Source organism: Enoplosus armatus, chromosome 17 (genome assembly GCF_043641665.1).
Source record: "Enoplosus armatus isolate fEnoArm2 chromosome 17, fEnoArm2.hap1, whole genome shotgun sequence".
Lineage (NCBI taxonomy): Eukaryota > Metazoa > Chordata > Actinopteri > Centrarchiformes > Enoplosidae > Enoplosus > Enoplosus armatus.
The window spans coordinates 17,516,515-17,533,722 of record NC_092196.1 but is presented as its reverse complement, the minus strand read 5'-3'; positions in this window follow the sequence as shown (position 1 = coordinate 17,533,722).

Genomic DNA, 17,208 nt, shown 5'->3' with positions numbered 1-17,208 from the left:
TCTTCCCTCCAGGTTACTCAAATAGTGCAGCCAAAGTAGTTTCTGTGAGTTTGAGGCTGGTTGGAAATCCACCGTGGCTGAGTGAGAGCCCAGGGAGGCTTAGCTTCAGTATCCTGGTCTTAAGGTGGTAGAGCAGGGCAGATGGTCTCTGAGAAAAGGGAGGGTGATGATGCAGACAGTGGAGTTCATGGAGCTTTCCTTTTTGGGGGGTCAAGGAGCGTGAGGGCTGTCACAGCTGGGCGTTTTTTTATCTTCTCTGACCTCGAATCAGCATCTATCTTGGCAGACTCTGCAGTCCATGTGTTTTCTATTCCGGCAGACGAGGGGATAAATCAGCCAGTGCCCCGACACTTCTCTGTGGGAAGAATGATCCGATGTTAGTGAACCCCTCCTGTGTTGAGGTTTGTCCACATCTTTTCCCAGGCTGCATGCAGATATGCGCTCACGCTACACATCAATCAGGCGAGCAAAATGGGCTCTCTATTATTGATGGCTGCTGAGACTGAGAGGTGCAGAGAGAGGGAGGGAGATTTGTCATGGGTCATATCTGAGCAGGTGGGTAAGCGCATTTTAAAACGCTGACTTTGAAATACAGAAAAGGGTTGTAATTGTATCCGTATCTAGCCAAATGAAGTGGCTTTTATCTCACACACTGCACTTGATGTCTGAGGACTCTCTCCTCCTCGTGCTGTCTCTGGGTCAGCCTTAGTCACTGACACACAGCCTCAGGCGTTGGGTATGTCCCTGTGATTGGCTCAGTAAGCCCAGACCTGACGGTGATGCGAGGCGACACACCCCGATCTCTTTCCCTCAAGGGCCGGATGGGGACAAGCAGGGGGCATCCAGAGACTGCGAGAGGCCTCCCCTCGGTCGTTACATAATCACACACACAGCCTGGCGCCTTGTAGGACAAACCCATAAACAACCATCATCCCATTTACTCGCTTGACCGCGCCACCCCCCTCCCTCCCTCCCTAACTCCCACCTCCCTCCTCTGACCTGGCTTGGCAAGTGGTCCTGCCTGCGTGGAACGAGATTCTGCCGAGACTGTGGGGGCGAGGGAGGGACGGAGGGAGTGGTGGGTGGGCATCCCCTGTCGTCCTTCATACCATTCTAGGCCACTTCATAGAGCGTGTGCACTGGTATGCTACAACTAATTGTGGCCACTCCATTTATTCCAACTTTACACTCCCTCCAAGGCTTCTGCCCCCTCATTCTTTCATATCTCCTCTGTTTCACTCCACTTCCCTCAAGTTATTGAGTCTGTCCTTACAGTAAATGCCCGTCACCCCCCTCTGCACACACATACTTTCAGTCGGAGGAGTGTAGTTGCCAGATCTTTTCAACATAATTTACTTTAAGCCTCTACAGAGTGTGTAACACAGGCCACTCTATCCCCCTACTTGATACAGTTGCATTTAATGAAGGTGCATGGATGGTTTTCCTACTGCTAAGAGCTAAAAAGACACAATGTGCAAGTCCTGCCGTGCTCTCTCTCTCCCTCAGCTGATTTAATATAAAGATTAACCTTCTCTCTGTTCACGTCTCAAATGAAATGAAGCTGATCATCGCCGTCTCAGCCTGATAACATGAAAAGTGTCCGGTGAACGCTGTAAGCAGTCGGTCCGAGTCAGGACCCAGAGAAATGTAGACTATGAGCTTATGGGAATATCAGTAAGTATGTTCACATATGCTCAAGCTTAAGAGGTAATGTTCAGCTGCTTATTGCTAAGCATGCATGAACACACACATGACTGAGTGTGTGATTGAGACGTGGATGTCAACGATGAGCGACGGAGCGGTTTGGATATTTATGTGCTCGTGAATGAGATGCAGATATGTGAGCGATTCTGCTGTATGTCTCACACTCTGGTTGTCTTCGGCTGCCTGTTGACACAGAGGCTCCTGTGGCACTCCTTTGAAGGGGGTTGCGGGAAGGTTGGGGCGGGGGTGGGCGACCCCAGACCCCGGCCTGCATGGAGCCGTAAATTCCCACTCTCTGCGTGACAGGAGGAGTCCTCTTTGTCTGGCCCGACAACTGGCACGAGGGGAGGAAACAGCTGACTGGTCAGTACAGACAGCTCAAGCATATTGAAACTTGATTGAAATGTTTTGATTTTCTCAGAAATTAGTGAAGAATTCGGTCTGAACCGCAGCCTTTGCTCAGCCCCATCCTTCATCTCTTCTCATCACTTCATCCTTTATCCTGTTTTACCCAATTTATACCCAAGAGTTTGGTGTTTCCATCACCAGAATCAATTTGAAGATGCTTTTCAGATATTCTTCTCTGCTGATTTCATTTAAATGATGCAGTGTTTCCACCAAACCACAACAACATTTATGTCAGGTGACACTAAACCTTTCCATTAGACATCAAAGGTGTTAGCCAGTGTGGCTGACCACTTTGGGTAGCCAATGGCTTCCATTCATTTCCCTGAGATATGAAAATTAGAGTCGACTCTGGAAACTTGCTTGAGTTGTGTAATCCATCACAGTTAGCCACTGGCTTGGACAAGCAGATCTGTACAAGAAATTAAAGACAATGAAAATCCACAACTGATCTTTGTTGTTTTTTTGTAACTTTGGTCAGGAAGGAACCTCCATCATATTGTTTAAGGATGGCGTGTAGGTCCAGTTTTTGATATTGTCTCTACACTTTGTCTTGTCTGTCATCTCTGTTCCTCTGTTGACCCGCTGACCCCGTCTCCTCTCCACATTTCACTGTAATCCCTCCGCTCTGTCGCAGCTGTCTCGCTCATTCTTCTGCAGGCCGCAGTAACTCAGACAGAAGACAACTACGAGCCCGTGGACACGACGGGCTGCTGTACGGCTGCAGTTGGAGCTTTGGCTGTTTGAGGAGATGTTTGGCTGCGTAGGATACTGGACAGAATGACTCACTGAACACAGACACACGAATGCAAGACAAGGACCAGCACCAGCCTGTGCTCTTGGCTGGACATGCTGGTTATCCACATCCTGAAGCCTACTGAACATGATTGAAGAACTTTCACCACTGATACAGATATTCACGTCAACATCTACTCATTGTCAACGTTTTACTGGGTTTAACGGACGTAAGAATACTGTCAAAACTGTTCCAAGGCAGTTTAAGTCCTATCTTCCTGTACACGCTGATACAGTATCTCTTCCCCAAACATGAACTGCTGAGCCTCCACTTCATGCAGTTTTCTTTCTGGCACAGACGCAGGCCTTAACATGGCGAGAGCTGATTAGAGCGGCCATGTGGGAGTGTTTGAGATAAAGGAACAAAGAGGAGGAAATACCCCGAGTCTAACGAGGAGAATAGTGGATGTTCAGGTGTCACACTTAGCACTGATGACCACTGATTCAACTCCCCAAAGTCTCCAGTCTGTCGCGATCAATCCATTCCTCAAAGCTCCAGACGAACACAGACAACAAGTGAATCACATCCAGGGTATTCCACTGCTTCTATAAATGTTAGCTGTTACTATAAATGCTTGGCACACATTCTTCAAAGGACATCCCTTTTGTGCTCCCCCACCCCCCTCCTCCACCTTCTCCTTTCCCCTAAACCTCTTCTGAGAGACAGAGAGGGAAAATAAACAGAGGCTCATAGTTCCAGTAGCAGCGCTGCGAGTTTCCTTCCTGCTGCCCATCACTTCATGTGTTTGCAGCCTCTTTACCTTTCACAGCTCCACTTCCTGCCTCTAGCATCACTTCCTGCGGCACCGTGGGGGAGACAATGGAAATGAGCTCTGAGGATAAAATATGTCTTCAAGTCACATTCGGGAACCAGTTTATCTGATATCGGCAAAACTGTTTACATCAGATTTTTCTGCTGGTCACTGATGAGTCAGGAACGTCCTAAAATACCTCGCATAAAATTAGAACAATATATTATTAAACTAGGTGGCATGTTCCCCGAATACACCAGCCTGAATAAACAAAAGGGACAATTGAATGGTTTTCTCTTGGAAATACCCAACTTGATTTGATCACACATCCTAAAAAGTGACTATTGTGGATATTTCAAGGTGGCTACTTCCCTTTAATCCTGTTAAATAGAGAATTTGGCTTTCATGCTGGCAGTTACTTGAAGCTTCAACACGTTTTTGGCTGTAATGAACGTGCTTTCCTGTCATGCCAAACTGCAGAATTGAGACTTTGTCCACTAAATTAATCTAATAATCTGCTGCCCTAAAAAAGCTAAAAATAGACTGTGTATAATGTGTTAGAAGGCTGGTTTTTAATAATATGACTCTTATTGGCCAAGACTTTGAATCTAAGTAAGACTTACTTAAACAAATTACAGCCATTCAAAGAATTAGACAAAATAAAAAAGTACGTTTTAAAACACAAAAACTTGTTACAGCTGATTAACTCTTAGAGCAGAGTACATAGGGACCTCATTTGGATATTCATGCATCCTCTCCTTAAAAAGAACAACTTGTGGTGACCCTATGGGCATTTGTGGTGCAACAAAAGCTTTAAGCCACACCTCCTCGTATATACAGTAAACTGAATAATCCTGTATGTGCAAGGAGATCATATCCTAATCTGAGCGTTCCCCTGGCCTTAAAACTCAGAGATAAGTTTGTCTAGACATGGCCTTAAAGCAGGGTGTTCTCCTTCTGGAGGACAGGAGGCCACACAAGAGACTTGTAACCTTCAGAAAAGTCCCTGTTTTCATGTAGCCAAACATCAGTGCAAAAACATTCGGTTCACACATCCTAAATGCTGTTGTCTGCTTCTTCACTAGAACTGTAATTCTAGTGTTAGACTTTATGCTCGAGTCTAAATCACAGACAGAGATAAGAACAGAGTGAACAAAAGACTGACGTTGCTCACCTCTAAAACCTTTAAATATAGACTGGGTATACACACACATTCATATACTGAATTTAAAAGGAATGTCAACACGCAAAATGCTGATAAAGGTTGACACTTTAAATATATTTTAATACTACAGATTCATATAAATGTTCAAGGAAGTATCAAAATATATGTCTGTGAGTGAGGACATTGATTTTTATGAGTAGACAAACATTGATAGACCACACTGATCCTCCTGTGATCAATGAGGGTGAGACGCCACCAAGCCGCAGAGGATTATGTATTTCCTTTGTGGAAGTAACATAAATGTGCACCGTCATCAACAGCAAAACAAACAAACATCCTCTTATTCTTTAGGTTGGATTCTGTAAAAAGACCACCATCTGTTCCTTTGCAGAGAGTTCCCTAAATAGATAATCCTCAATCCCCCTGAAAAGATAAAAACTGAGCCACAGTTGCATTTGGAGGCCACAAGGGGGCTCAATATAGAGCATGCGAGACAAGGCGGGATATGGTGGAGAAGTTGTCCTCAGATACAGCTCTGTGGTGAGTTTTATTTTATTCCCATCAGTGGGATTTAACAGGATTTATGGAAATGATACTGATGCGACATGAGCCCAAAATATGGCTCTAAAGATGTGGACGTGTGAGCCACAAAATACAACGAGAGTGTTTCAACATGTGATCTGACGCATTAGCAGGGTCAATGTGGTGATTGGATGAGAGGGAAAAGAGGAACAGAGAGGAGTGTTGATGCCCCAAACAGGATCTTTGACATCACAACTCGTATGTAGTTCAGATAGACGACAACATGTTTTATCTTCAGTAGTTTAGAAAATAGGCCAAGAGGTCAGTGGCTCATTAAGCGTTCATTATTGATATACAGCTGTGGTGCCCACTAACAGTAGGGCAGCTCTGTGGCCTGTTTAATGATCAAAGTAATGAAACAGCAGGCATCAGCTGCACAGCTGTTCATTCCGGACTGACATCCTCGCACAAAACCTGGACACCAAAGTCAAGACTCAAGGAAGGAAAGAGAAGGAGGTCGATAAACTAACACCAAGAGATAGAAACAGACTGCCGGGGTCAAACTGAGCACTGTGTGCCAAACAGGCCCATTAGGTTACATTGGACTCAGCAGCAAACAGCCTCCTAATTAGATGGCCTCCTCATGCTACTGATAAACCTCATCCCTCAGTTTTGTTCCATTAACCCCTGCTCAGCTGCTCTCATCCTGTGTCATCAGCCCGTGGATCCCCGACATGGGCTGGACTGAAGCAAAGTGCTGCTGACAGGAAGGGCTTCAGCCACACGGGCTACCCTTTGACCCCTGTGGGAGAGCACCCCCCGACTGCCTCTGCCATCTGCATTCATTCATTGCTCGCCACTCAAGTGCATTGAGGTTGAGGTCTAAAGTAGTCGTCCTGAGCTGAACAGGAGCTGTTTACTTCCTGGAGATGGGTGTCCTAGTTTCTTTCACAGGACAATCTGCCCATTGTTTGCCTGCAGGCATCTACCAATTGGTTATCGCCCGCCTGACAATCCAATAGAGCCTGAATTAAGAACACGAACCCTGTACTAAAATCCTTCACACGCAAAGATACACTTCTTAACTGCCTCATCTTACACTTGACATGATGTACATCCCTGTACTTTGGGAAAATAATCATAATAAGTTGACAGTTACTTAAGAAATATGATAGCTCCTAAATGAATGTACATTTGCTCAAAATCTGTTTTGAAACTTTTTTACCATATAAAGAAGTAGAAGTACATTTTTTTGTCTGGCTCTAGGAATGGCAGCGTTGGATGGTCAGTCAGTCTGTTGGTCTACCACTTTGGTCATGAAACATCTCAACAACTATTGGATGGATTGCCATGAAATTTGGTTCAGACTTTCAAGTCCCCTTCAATTCTAACAACTTTGGTAAACCCTTCATTTTTCATCTAGTGCTGTCGTCAGGTCAACATTTCAATTTGTTCAATACTTTGGTTTATGACCAAAAACCTGCAAAAGTAATGACATTCCCATCAGCTTCAGATGTACTTTGTGTTTAGCGCTTATTAGCAAATGTTAGCATGCTAAACTAAGATGCTGACAGGGGTGATAATTATTCCTGCTAAACATCAGCATATTAACATTGTAATGATTCTGCAAGCATGCATTAAAAGTACTTTACATACATACAGGCTGCATGCTTCATCTGCTACAGAGACATTGTAATGGTGGACAGGGTCAATCAAGAACCCCCACGGCTCCTTGTCCCACAAATGTCCCCAGAGTCCTCTGCATGTTTTGCTCACCACATGCACAACCAGCTTAAAAACTCTATAGCGTGGTTAATGTCCATTGTAATCCCCCTCTTCCCTGCATTGCAAAACTGACAAACAGGTCAGAGAAGCTGCAGCAGCTCTCTGCATGGGGGAGAAGATCGATAAATGCTTAAATATGTGTGTTTAATTTCAATTTAGATGCAAATACGCATGCGAAGTTCATTCTTTTAGACTCTCTCAGTCTCTATCGCTCAGGACAATAGAACGAGAAATTCCTAAGAGTCCAAAGATTGGAGAGGCGTAGGCAGGGGGCTTTGGGGTGCCATGGGTGGGGCGTCAGATTAGACCACCTGTTCCTCCATGAGGCGCACACACACACACACACACACACACACCATTCTTTTCCTTTATCCTTCCCTCTCTCACACTTGCTGTCTTTCACATTCCCTCTCACTATCTCGTTTGTAACTTAATAAGACGCTTTCTTCTCTCTCTCACACACACACACAGACACACTCACACACACACACACACACTTTCACTCTCATAAAATATCTCCCTCCACGGCTGCTTCGCTCTGAGCTAATTTTGACTGCATTCCATTTCAGTCACATCTATGGGAAACAGACAAAACAATTTGCCAGATAACTCTGGCCGAGAGCCACAGGGACTCACACACACACACACACACTTGTATACACACATAGTACAGTTAGACATACGTCGCCTTGCTGCCCAAACTGAGCCTCCAGGGAGTTGTGATCAGACAGCAGCATAAACAACAGCAGCGTCACCCCTGTCCACATCACTGAGGCTCATCCGGCAGTATCAGGGATTCCCTCCACTGTAGTGGCACACTTTAAGCTTGCCTACACACAGGAGTCATCTGAGAAAGTTATACAGCTCATTGAGGACAATAAAATAGAAGTTTGCACCCTGAAAGCTGCTCTCTTCTAACTCGGCCTTTTATGATCTAACATGGACTTCTCTCCTTGGTTTGTAGGCTGTGAGAGCAAAGAGAACCACTTGTTTCTGTCTGATGGATGTGGTCAGGATGCTCCATCTCCAAACCCAGAGTTCACAGGGCCGCAGTCACCACAGGTCTGCCTTAATGACTATTGATCGGGAAGCACTAATGAGCCATACTGATTTGCAGTGAGTCTGGCAGTTTAATCATCCTCAGGCAAGTGTTTTGTTTTTTTTGCGATGAGAACGTTCCTGGTGTCAGCTAGTGTGTTTTATAAACTTATAAAACCAGACACCTCCACTGAGGATGAGTTACATCATGTGCAGAGCGCGGCATTACGCAGAAAAATGCAGCTGAGACTCACTCTGAGAGAAAGAGGTGTCCAACCGCTGCCCTTGATTCGCTCTCACAGACACTTTATGTAACCAGCCTTTTCCTGTTCCTCACTGAGCCACTGCCCTCCTTATCACTGTGCATGTGTGTTGGGACATGTGCGTGTCTGTCCTTGAAAAATTAGGACAAAGAGAAACACACATACTGCACGGTGATGTCCTGTAAACTTTGCAGGCTTTTCGCGACTGTAGTAAACACTACATGCTTCTGTTTACATTCGCACTACAGTGTTAGTGCATGTTTACACTGCTAAATGACAGTAGGTCCTTATTGTACACAATGTATGTCCAGAATCGTCTCGAAACACCAGGCTGATGAGGCCTGAAGCAGGAAACACAAGTGGAGATAAAGCTTCGCAGCCGCATAGCTACACGACAATAATACACAGTCACGTGATGAACAGGAAGTGCTATAATCATATTTGTCCGTGACATCACAATATGGTCCATCTATTAAAATGACACTGACCCAACCTTAGCACTGCACCAAGGCTACGCCGTGTCAGCATTTCACAGCACTGCGCAGTCTTATAAATAGTTTTTGTTTCCTGTGAGCTATATTGTGCTGTAAGCTACACCGCTCTCGCTTTTTTGGTGCAGAATGTGAACTTAGACTGAAAGCGTGTGTGTGTGTGTGTGTGTGTGTGTGTGTGTGCATAACCCTGAGGCCATGACCCATACATGAGGCGTTCACTTGTTCTCCAGCACACTGTGCACTCTGTGTTCTTGCCTGAGGTTTCCCATTTGGGGAAATAAGGTTAAGAGATAAACAAAACACACATGGCAGCCATGGCATGTACCCCTGCCTCCTACACATGCATTCACCCATACACACACACACACACACACACAGTCTGACCAGCAGCAGTGATGACATCATCTCTGCTATACTGGGGGGCAGACGTCACCCCGACCTGAGGGAGCGGACGCAGACAGGAGATGTTCCCCTCATGGACCACATGCATTATTCACCCAAGAAGGGTGGGGTTGGGCTGGGGTGTGTCACCCATACACCACCCGCCTAATCTCTCCCTCCTTCTCCTCCTTAATCACGAACCTGATGCTGACAACACTTCCACCTCAGGAGAGAAGCAAAGCAACAGAGGAGAAGGAGGGAGGGAGGGGAGGGGGGGATGAGGTAATCAATGACTAGGACACACACTGGCAGCACATTGAGGGCAACAGAGGGGAGATATGAGGAGGGTGTCTGAGCTCTCTCCTCCTCAAAACCATTTATCACACACTCATCTACTAGCAGCTGGTTTCCTCCAGCATGGATACAACACGGATAACAGGAGCAGCTATCAGCCTCCACGCAGAGCTCTGGCAAACTGCTTTGAACGCACCAAATATCAAAAAGAGTCTGTTTGTGAAGATGTTTAAAGAGAAATTCATCAAGCATCAGGTAGAGACAATTGCTCTCACAGTTCTGCTCTCAGAGTAAACAAAAGGAGCTGATGACACTCTCTGTAAAGGCTGGTGACAGGAGTACACAATGTTACAAAGCAGCGGACACACTCGTCTGAGCCTCTATGAATGAACACAACTCTGGATGTGAACCCTGTTGCATGACATCCCGTCTCCCGCCTCCGTCCTGACTCCAGGCGAGGGTGACACATTGAGCCATGATGGAGGATGCCTGTTAACACACCAAACTCAGCCACACCCCTCTTTTTATGCTTTTCTTTCTGTCCCCTCCCGAGTGCTGATCTAATGCCTGGCATCAGAGATAAGCCGGGGAAGTTTTGAGCTGTGTCATCTCTCCAGAGGCCTGGCACTTGCCAGTGGCTGTTTGATGGCAGCACCTCTGCCGGCCCCCTCCCCCTCCTCCCCCAGAGTGTAACCTAGCTCTCCGGGGGAGAGCAGAAAACACATCTGCAGGATAAGTGGCGTGCTGTGCTGTTTGTTTTCACCTTGAGGGAATGAAAAGGGGGATGATGGATGTTATGAATGCATCGGGAGCTGCTGGTGTTGCTGTGTGTGTTTTGTGTCAGCAAGGTGCAAATGTGAAGCACACTAAAGGTGGTGGTCCCCTTCGCTTCCCCTTCAGTCCCTCCCCTCCTCTCCATCCTCACCTGGTCCATGATTTCAGCAAGCCTCCTCCCTCCTCCTGTTCCCAGTCATGGCACGAGATCGCCGGCTGCTTCCCTTGTTTCTTTTCTTTTCCTTGTTCAGTATTCCCAACAGCAATCCAACCCTGCTCTCCTCACACAGGCGAGGCAGCCTGGCAGCCGACTGCTGCTGCGCCTCTCCACAGAGGCATGGTTCTTGTGTCTCTGAGTGTGACAGTCTGATACATCCAGCCAAACACTCCTCTCTTGTCCTTTTCTCTGTCTTCTCTTCTTGCCCTGCTGCTCTGGGTGGAGGCTGGGGGGCAAACAGGGCGTGTGCGCGGGATCCTCACCTCTCTCCTTGACAACCAGGCAGAAGGGAAGAGACTCCCGCTCTCCGTTTTCGTTCTCAAGCTCTTCCACTCGTTCCCTGTGTAAGCTGGCCCCTTGCCTCGCCTCCCCTCCCTCCCTCTCTGTCTCTACTTCCCTCCTCTCTTTCCATCTCCCCTCCCCCTCCTGCTGCAGCTGAAGAGAGCCGGAGTGAGCGAATGAGAGAGAAGGAGTGAGGGAGAGAGGAGGGCGGAGGGCTGAGATTGGCTGCCGGGGGATCATGTGACTCCCGGCAGAGCACTGAGGGACCCTCTACCAGCTGTCCAGCTCATGCTTCCCTGAAAACCTCTGTTGCCATTGACAACAGCTGCCGTGCAACACACCAACCACAGATCCCCAGACACAAAGCCATTGGCTGGCAGGATTTACGGCCCCCGCCCCCTATTGTGGGGGGAGCATGTTGGGACGTGTAGTCCAATCTGTGGTGAGGGTGGACCAGTTGTGTTTAAGAGCAGACATCCCTGTGCCCCTGGGAGGAATGTTTCCCCCTGTACTCGCCTCTCTGCTGAAATGTTTATGCATCAGTGTTACACTGGCTGAGATCCAGAGTGACAGAGAAGGACAGCAGTTCGTAGCATTAGCAAAGAAACTCTGGCATAAACTTGTATAAAACACACATGAGGGGAGGAAAGACCTCGAGGCCCGGGCATTCTTGGTCAGCCAGGAAAAAGACATCCTCTGTCGTTTCCCTCTCGGCCCGCACAGAGGGAAACTCCCACCCCACAACAACAGGAACTCCTCCGCTGAAGGCCATGGCTAAGCACATAGGCAACCCCCCATCCCTCCCTCTTTCTTTCTCCTTTCTTTCATTGCCTCCTTTTTCTTTATTTGCTCTGTCTCTATCCTCTCCGCCCCCCTCCCCTCCCTCTCCACCTATTGTATTATTACACTCAATTCCTCACTGCGCTATCCTCCCAACCCCCCCCCCCCCCCCAACTCCGTCTCATTGGAATTCCAGAAAAGGTTGCGAGAGGTTACAGGTGCCACAGAGGGGAGATGTTATTACAAACTAACAGCATGCATCAAGAGTCAGATTATGTAGCATCAATTTAAAGGAAATAATCCACACTGGGATACTCTTACATGGTTATATATCATCAGTTTTTGAGGTTCAGTGCATTCCAGGAGTTATTATGCGATGAAGGGTTGTAATTTAGGATTTTGGTGTGTCCACTTTTCCTCAGCTTGTGTTTCCTGGGTCTGTTTCAGTGTCTGATAACTTATACTGTCAGTGGAGAAATCAGTATCACTGCCTCTTCTACAATGAGAATCTCCCTGTATTGATTGTTGAATAATTTGGGAAAAAATTAGTCTAGAAAAATGCCTTTGTTTTTTACTTTTATGGACTGACACAAACCTGATATTTATTGTTTACGTTTTAGATATCTGACATTTTTCAGCCATCAAAATCTGCACTGGAAACATCTGGCAGCGACGTCACATTGTGTACAGCTATCATGCTATCTCAAGGAGAAAGGAAAACACAAGAAGACAACAAAATGGGCTCTGAAATGTAAGGCACGCTGCCAGCAGCTGCAGCGGTACCAGAGGGCTCCATGGGTGGATTTTTTTCCTTTTAAAGTAATTATAAACACTTTAAAATGACCCGTATTACCGCATCTACCCAAAAATACTGCTCCAGGGGAAACCCAAGGCCCCTGCAGCTGAAAAACAAAAGAGCACCTGTTCTGGCTTATTTTGATTCAATGGACACATAACATAGCAGTGACATGATCTGATATGGTAGCTAGGAGCAGTGTGACAGGCCAGTGAGAGAAGGGAGGGGGGGGGGGGGGGGGGGTCAGGAATGCAGGTCTAAGTTACAGCAGCAGTACAACAAGGTCATGCAACATGCAGAGCAGCAAATAACCAAACAAACCCTGCCCTACTTTCTATAGTCCAGCTTCAATGCATCCTTCTCTGTTCTTACCCAGCTGAACAGCCTCTACTGTAGACTGCTGCAGTGCCATTTGATCTGTCTGAGCCAAAGATGCTGTTTGAAGTGAGAGGACTGCATGTGTGTGTGTGTGTGTGTGTGTGTGTGTGTGCTCTCCGATAGAACAGCGGGTGTATTGTAATGGCGAGAGTGGTAGATTATACTATCAGTAGAGGAATTCCGATTATTTCCCAGAGTGGGTCTGTCTGCACACATGTGGGAGAAACTTTAGCTAAGTGGTTGGAGGATGGTGACACTGTGAGGCACAAACATGTTGACGTTAAAGGAATAGTTCAACATTTTGGGAAAAGACACACACACACACACACACACACATATGCTTGCTTGCCGAGAGTTAGATGAGAAGATCGATACCACTCTCATATCTGTACGGTAAATATGAAGCTACAGCCAGCAGTTGGTTAGCTTAGCTTAGCACAAAGACTGGAAACAGGGGGAAACAGCTAGTCTGGGTCTGTCCAAAAGCAACAAAATCTGCATACCAGCACTTTCTAATTATCATGTTATATCTTGCTTGTTTAATTCATACAAAAACTAAAGTGTAAAAAAGACAAGTTGTGGTTTAATGGGGGGGTTCTTTGTGGGACTATTTCTGTGAGGCCCTGAGAGCCAGGCTAGCTGTTTCACCATTTCCAGTCTTTGTGCTAAGCTAAGCTAACCAGCTGCTGGCTGTAACTTCATATCAACTGTATAAATATGAGAGCGCTATCAATCTTCTCCTATAAGATGACTTATAGGAATGTATAAAATCCTTCCTACCCAGCAGGAGAGAAGCTAACCTGTCACGCTGGAGAGAGAAGGACACACCGGTGTGGAGAAGAGAGGAATCCTTCATCTGTTGAGTTCAGGTAGACACAATACCAGGTCTCTATGAGTATCATTGCACAAGAATAACAAAGATTTTACAGTCTGACATGTTTAGATAATAGCTTGTGGATATGCTTCATGTGATCCAGTGGAAAAGGTTATTTTCACTTTAAAACAAGGAGAAACAACAATAACACATTCAGAATAGTGTCCCGATCTCATAAACAAAGTTCTCCCTGCTGTTTTTCATCAGCTGTGACTGTTAAATTGAAGTCACACTGCTGCCATCCTGACTCACATCACCTGTTCTTACACACATCTGGAAAGAGCCCAATTTATTTACTTCATGGATACACTGCCATCTGCTGATTCTCCACAGCCTATTGTGGGTAAACAGCACCATCTGCAGGACCTCATGGAGCATAATCCATAATACAGATGATGGCTGCTCACAATGGCAGTATGCTTTATTTGACAGGAAATGTTGAGCTTCAATCTTTAGAAAATGACATTGTGAGACAGGTTTATGCTCAAAGTAGGTGATCGTGCCAAAACCATTAAAGCCATTACAGGAAATCTGATCCTGGAGCAGCTGAAGTTGACTAAAAGGTGTTGCCAGAAAGACACAAATGGTCTCACCAATATAAAAAGGGCTTGAGTAGTACTTAATACAAATACCTAGCTCAGTTTATAGAGAGGTCAGAGGTCAAGGTCAGCTACATAAACGTATTTCTGGAGCCCAATATAATTAATGCATTGCTCAAGAACACTTGAGCAGGAGGGATGTTTTTGCTGACAAGCTACAAGATCAATGACTCTTTTCGGCTGCATTTGTTTCTCTCCACAAATATAGAATAATAACATTATTGCATGGAGGAACTGGAACAGTACATGTGCTTAGAAATCTAATAATCCAAAGGCAGCATGACAGAATACTCTTACGAACTATCCACATCGTATAAAAAAAAGCTCATTTCAAAAACAATATTTGTGGGGAGTGCTGGTGACCAAGTGGCATGTAATTCCCCTCTCTCCCCGAGTGTTTTCTGTTTATATCTCAAATCCCACTGTCCAATAAGGCAAAATGCCATAAAAGTAATATGAAATACTATATTTACACTTAGAAATAGATTCAAAGATTCACACACTTTAGGACTCATTATGGGATGAAAGGAGAAGAATGGATTTGTGGAAGAAAATGTTTCCTTTTCCTGTGACTTGTGTGTTGAACTGAAGAGGAAGCAACTGTGTTTTACTGAAATCATCTTTATTTGACATATCATGTGAAATACTGTCATTAACCTCAGTAAATCATCAGTGCATCAGTAAACTTAACATTATTTATATATAACTGAGGTTTGGTGGTAAAACTGAGAAGCACACACAGTAGATGTATTTCTGGAATGACACCATCGCTCTCCATGCATGTCATTTGCAGCCAAAGTAATTAACGAAAGCAAACATAACTGCTAAACTACAGAACACTGAGTTATTGAACTGACACTTCCCCCTTTAACCTGATGGGGAATCTTGATTGTAGTGAGGAGAAGAACATATTGGCAACACGTGAATAAAGAATATCAACAGTGATATTCATCTCTCTAACAAAAGAAATATGAAAAGAGTGAAGCTCTCCAACTGTTCGATGAAACACAAACTTGACAAAACAAAACATAGAAGGGTTGGCCACACAGTCATAAGGGTGATACTGTCAAACTGAACATTACACATTACAGTTAGAGCCAACAATTACTCACTCACAGTGCTTTTAAAAAGGCAAATTCTACACCTGCATTACACTCAACCCTACACAACCGTCCTGCATCCACATCCAGATTTATTGGACTTGTGCAGAGGTAACATTCCTCCTCCTTTGAAGAGAAACATGGGCATGCACAACCTGGAGAAGCATAGAAAATACACTGGTTAGACTGACTGCAAATAAGTAATTGGGAGCTTCTGGAGTGACATTTTGTTGGAGGATCCCGGCCCAATGAAGGAGGAGGGAAGTGGGAGTGGGAGACAGAGAGAGTTTGGCTTCCACTTCTTCTCCATTTGTTTTTCCTCTCGGCTGGACTGCTCTTCACATCCTACAAGAGAGCTCCACTGGGACACCATCACGGCCCGACCCCGGCTCTTCTCCCTGAAACAGATGGCAGCTGCTCTCAAACATTTACAGTTTATCACTGAGAAATAAAACTGTTTCTTATTAGCTTTGTTCAGGTGCAATAGTGTGATAATTCCCCACAGACATTAGAGACTGTACCTATTCCACAACTACAGCTATCATACACATGGAAAGCCACGCAGACCTTTGCATCCTCTCTGTAGTTTTCGAATACCACATCATGTAACATTTTCGCTTAATAACACATGCAAAATATCACATTTATTATATGCAATGAAACGCTCCCTTACCATTGTCCATGATGGAAACCAGGGACGCAGGAGGGGAGAAACGCACATCCTGTGTTCGCCTGTGCACCGGCCGCCTGCGCGGCCGAGCAGGACGCCTCATCATCACAGCAAGTAGATGATGTAGGAGAGGAAGACGAGGCCTACGATGGCGAAAAACATCAACATCAAAATGTCCACCATGATGGAAATACTGTCAGAGATGGACGGTGTGTACGCGAGAAGGACACGCAGCAAAACAGTAGCTCTACCGCCGGTGCAGAAGATCGGCAAAGATCGGAACCGTTCGGAGGACGACGGAGAGAGAATGAGCTCGACCCTCCCCCCCCTCCTGCTCCTGCAACAGGAAGCGAAGGCACAGAAAATTTTGGTTTTATTTTACCTCGTGTTTGGGCTTTCAGGCAGATATTCACGGCAAGCTGCAAACTATAATCCCCAATAAACCTCGAAAAATGTAACCAAACGTTTCGTGTAAATACCCAAATGTATCGTTGTTGAGGGCGATACACAACCAGGAAAACAAGTACGACCTGACAGGCTAAACAGCGGGTAAAATGTCCCACGGCAGGAGGGCCATTTCCTCCATTGTCAGAAATGACCATTGATCCAATAACTTCGTGCTTATTCCGACATTTCCACTTAAACATAACACTGTACACTTTGTGTCCAGCAGCTAAACCTACATACTGATTTATATTGAAGTTGTGGCAAATATATAAAAAATATACACAGTATACAGCTAAAACTATGTTCTCCAAAATGATCACACAGTTCTCAAACAGTTTGAACAAAAACTGCACATTATAACCTTCATGAAGGCAGGACTTATTGCACTACTGTTGTATCAGACTGCTTTAGCTTTAGCTAGGTGTAATGGACTGGCAACTGAGTGAAAGGCTCAATAAGCGTGCAACTGCCCCGGAGCCCCAGACTCCCAGGGGCCCCAAACTGTCAGTTGTTTTGTAGTAATTTGATTAATTACAGAGAATTTGCACCATTAAATAAATACAATATCAACGCATTATGACTTTGTCTTGTCTTGTAGAGGGCCCCTTTTATCTTAGTGTATAATGTGCTCACATGGTGCATATTCCTTAATAAATGTATCTCAAATCAAATGACCCCAAACTAATAAAAGAC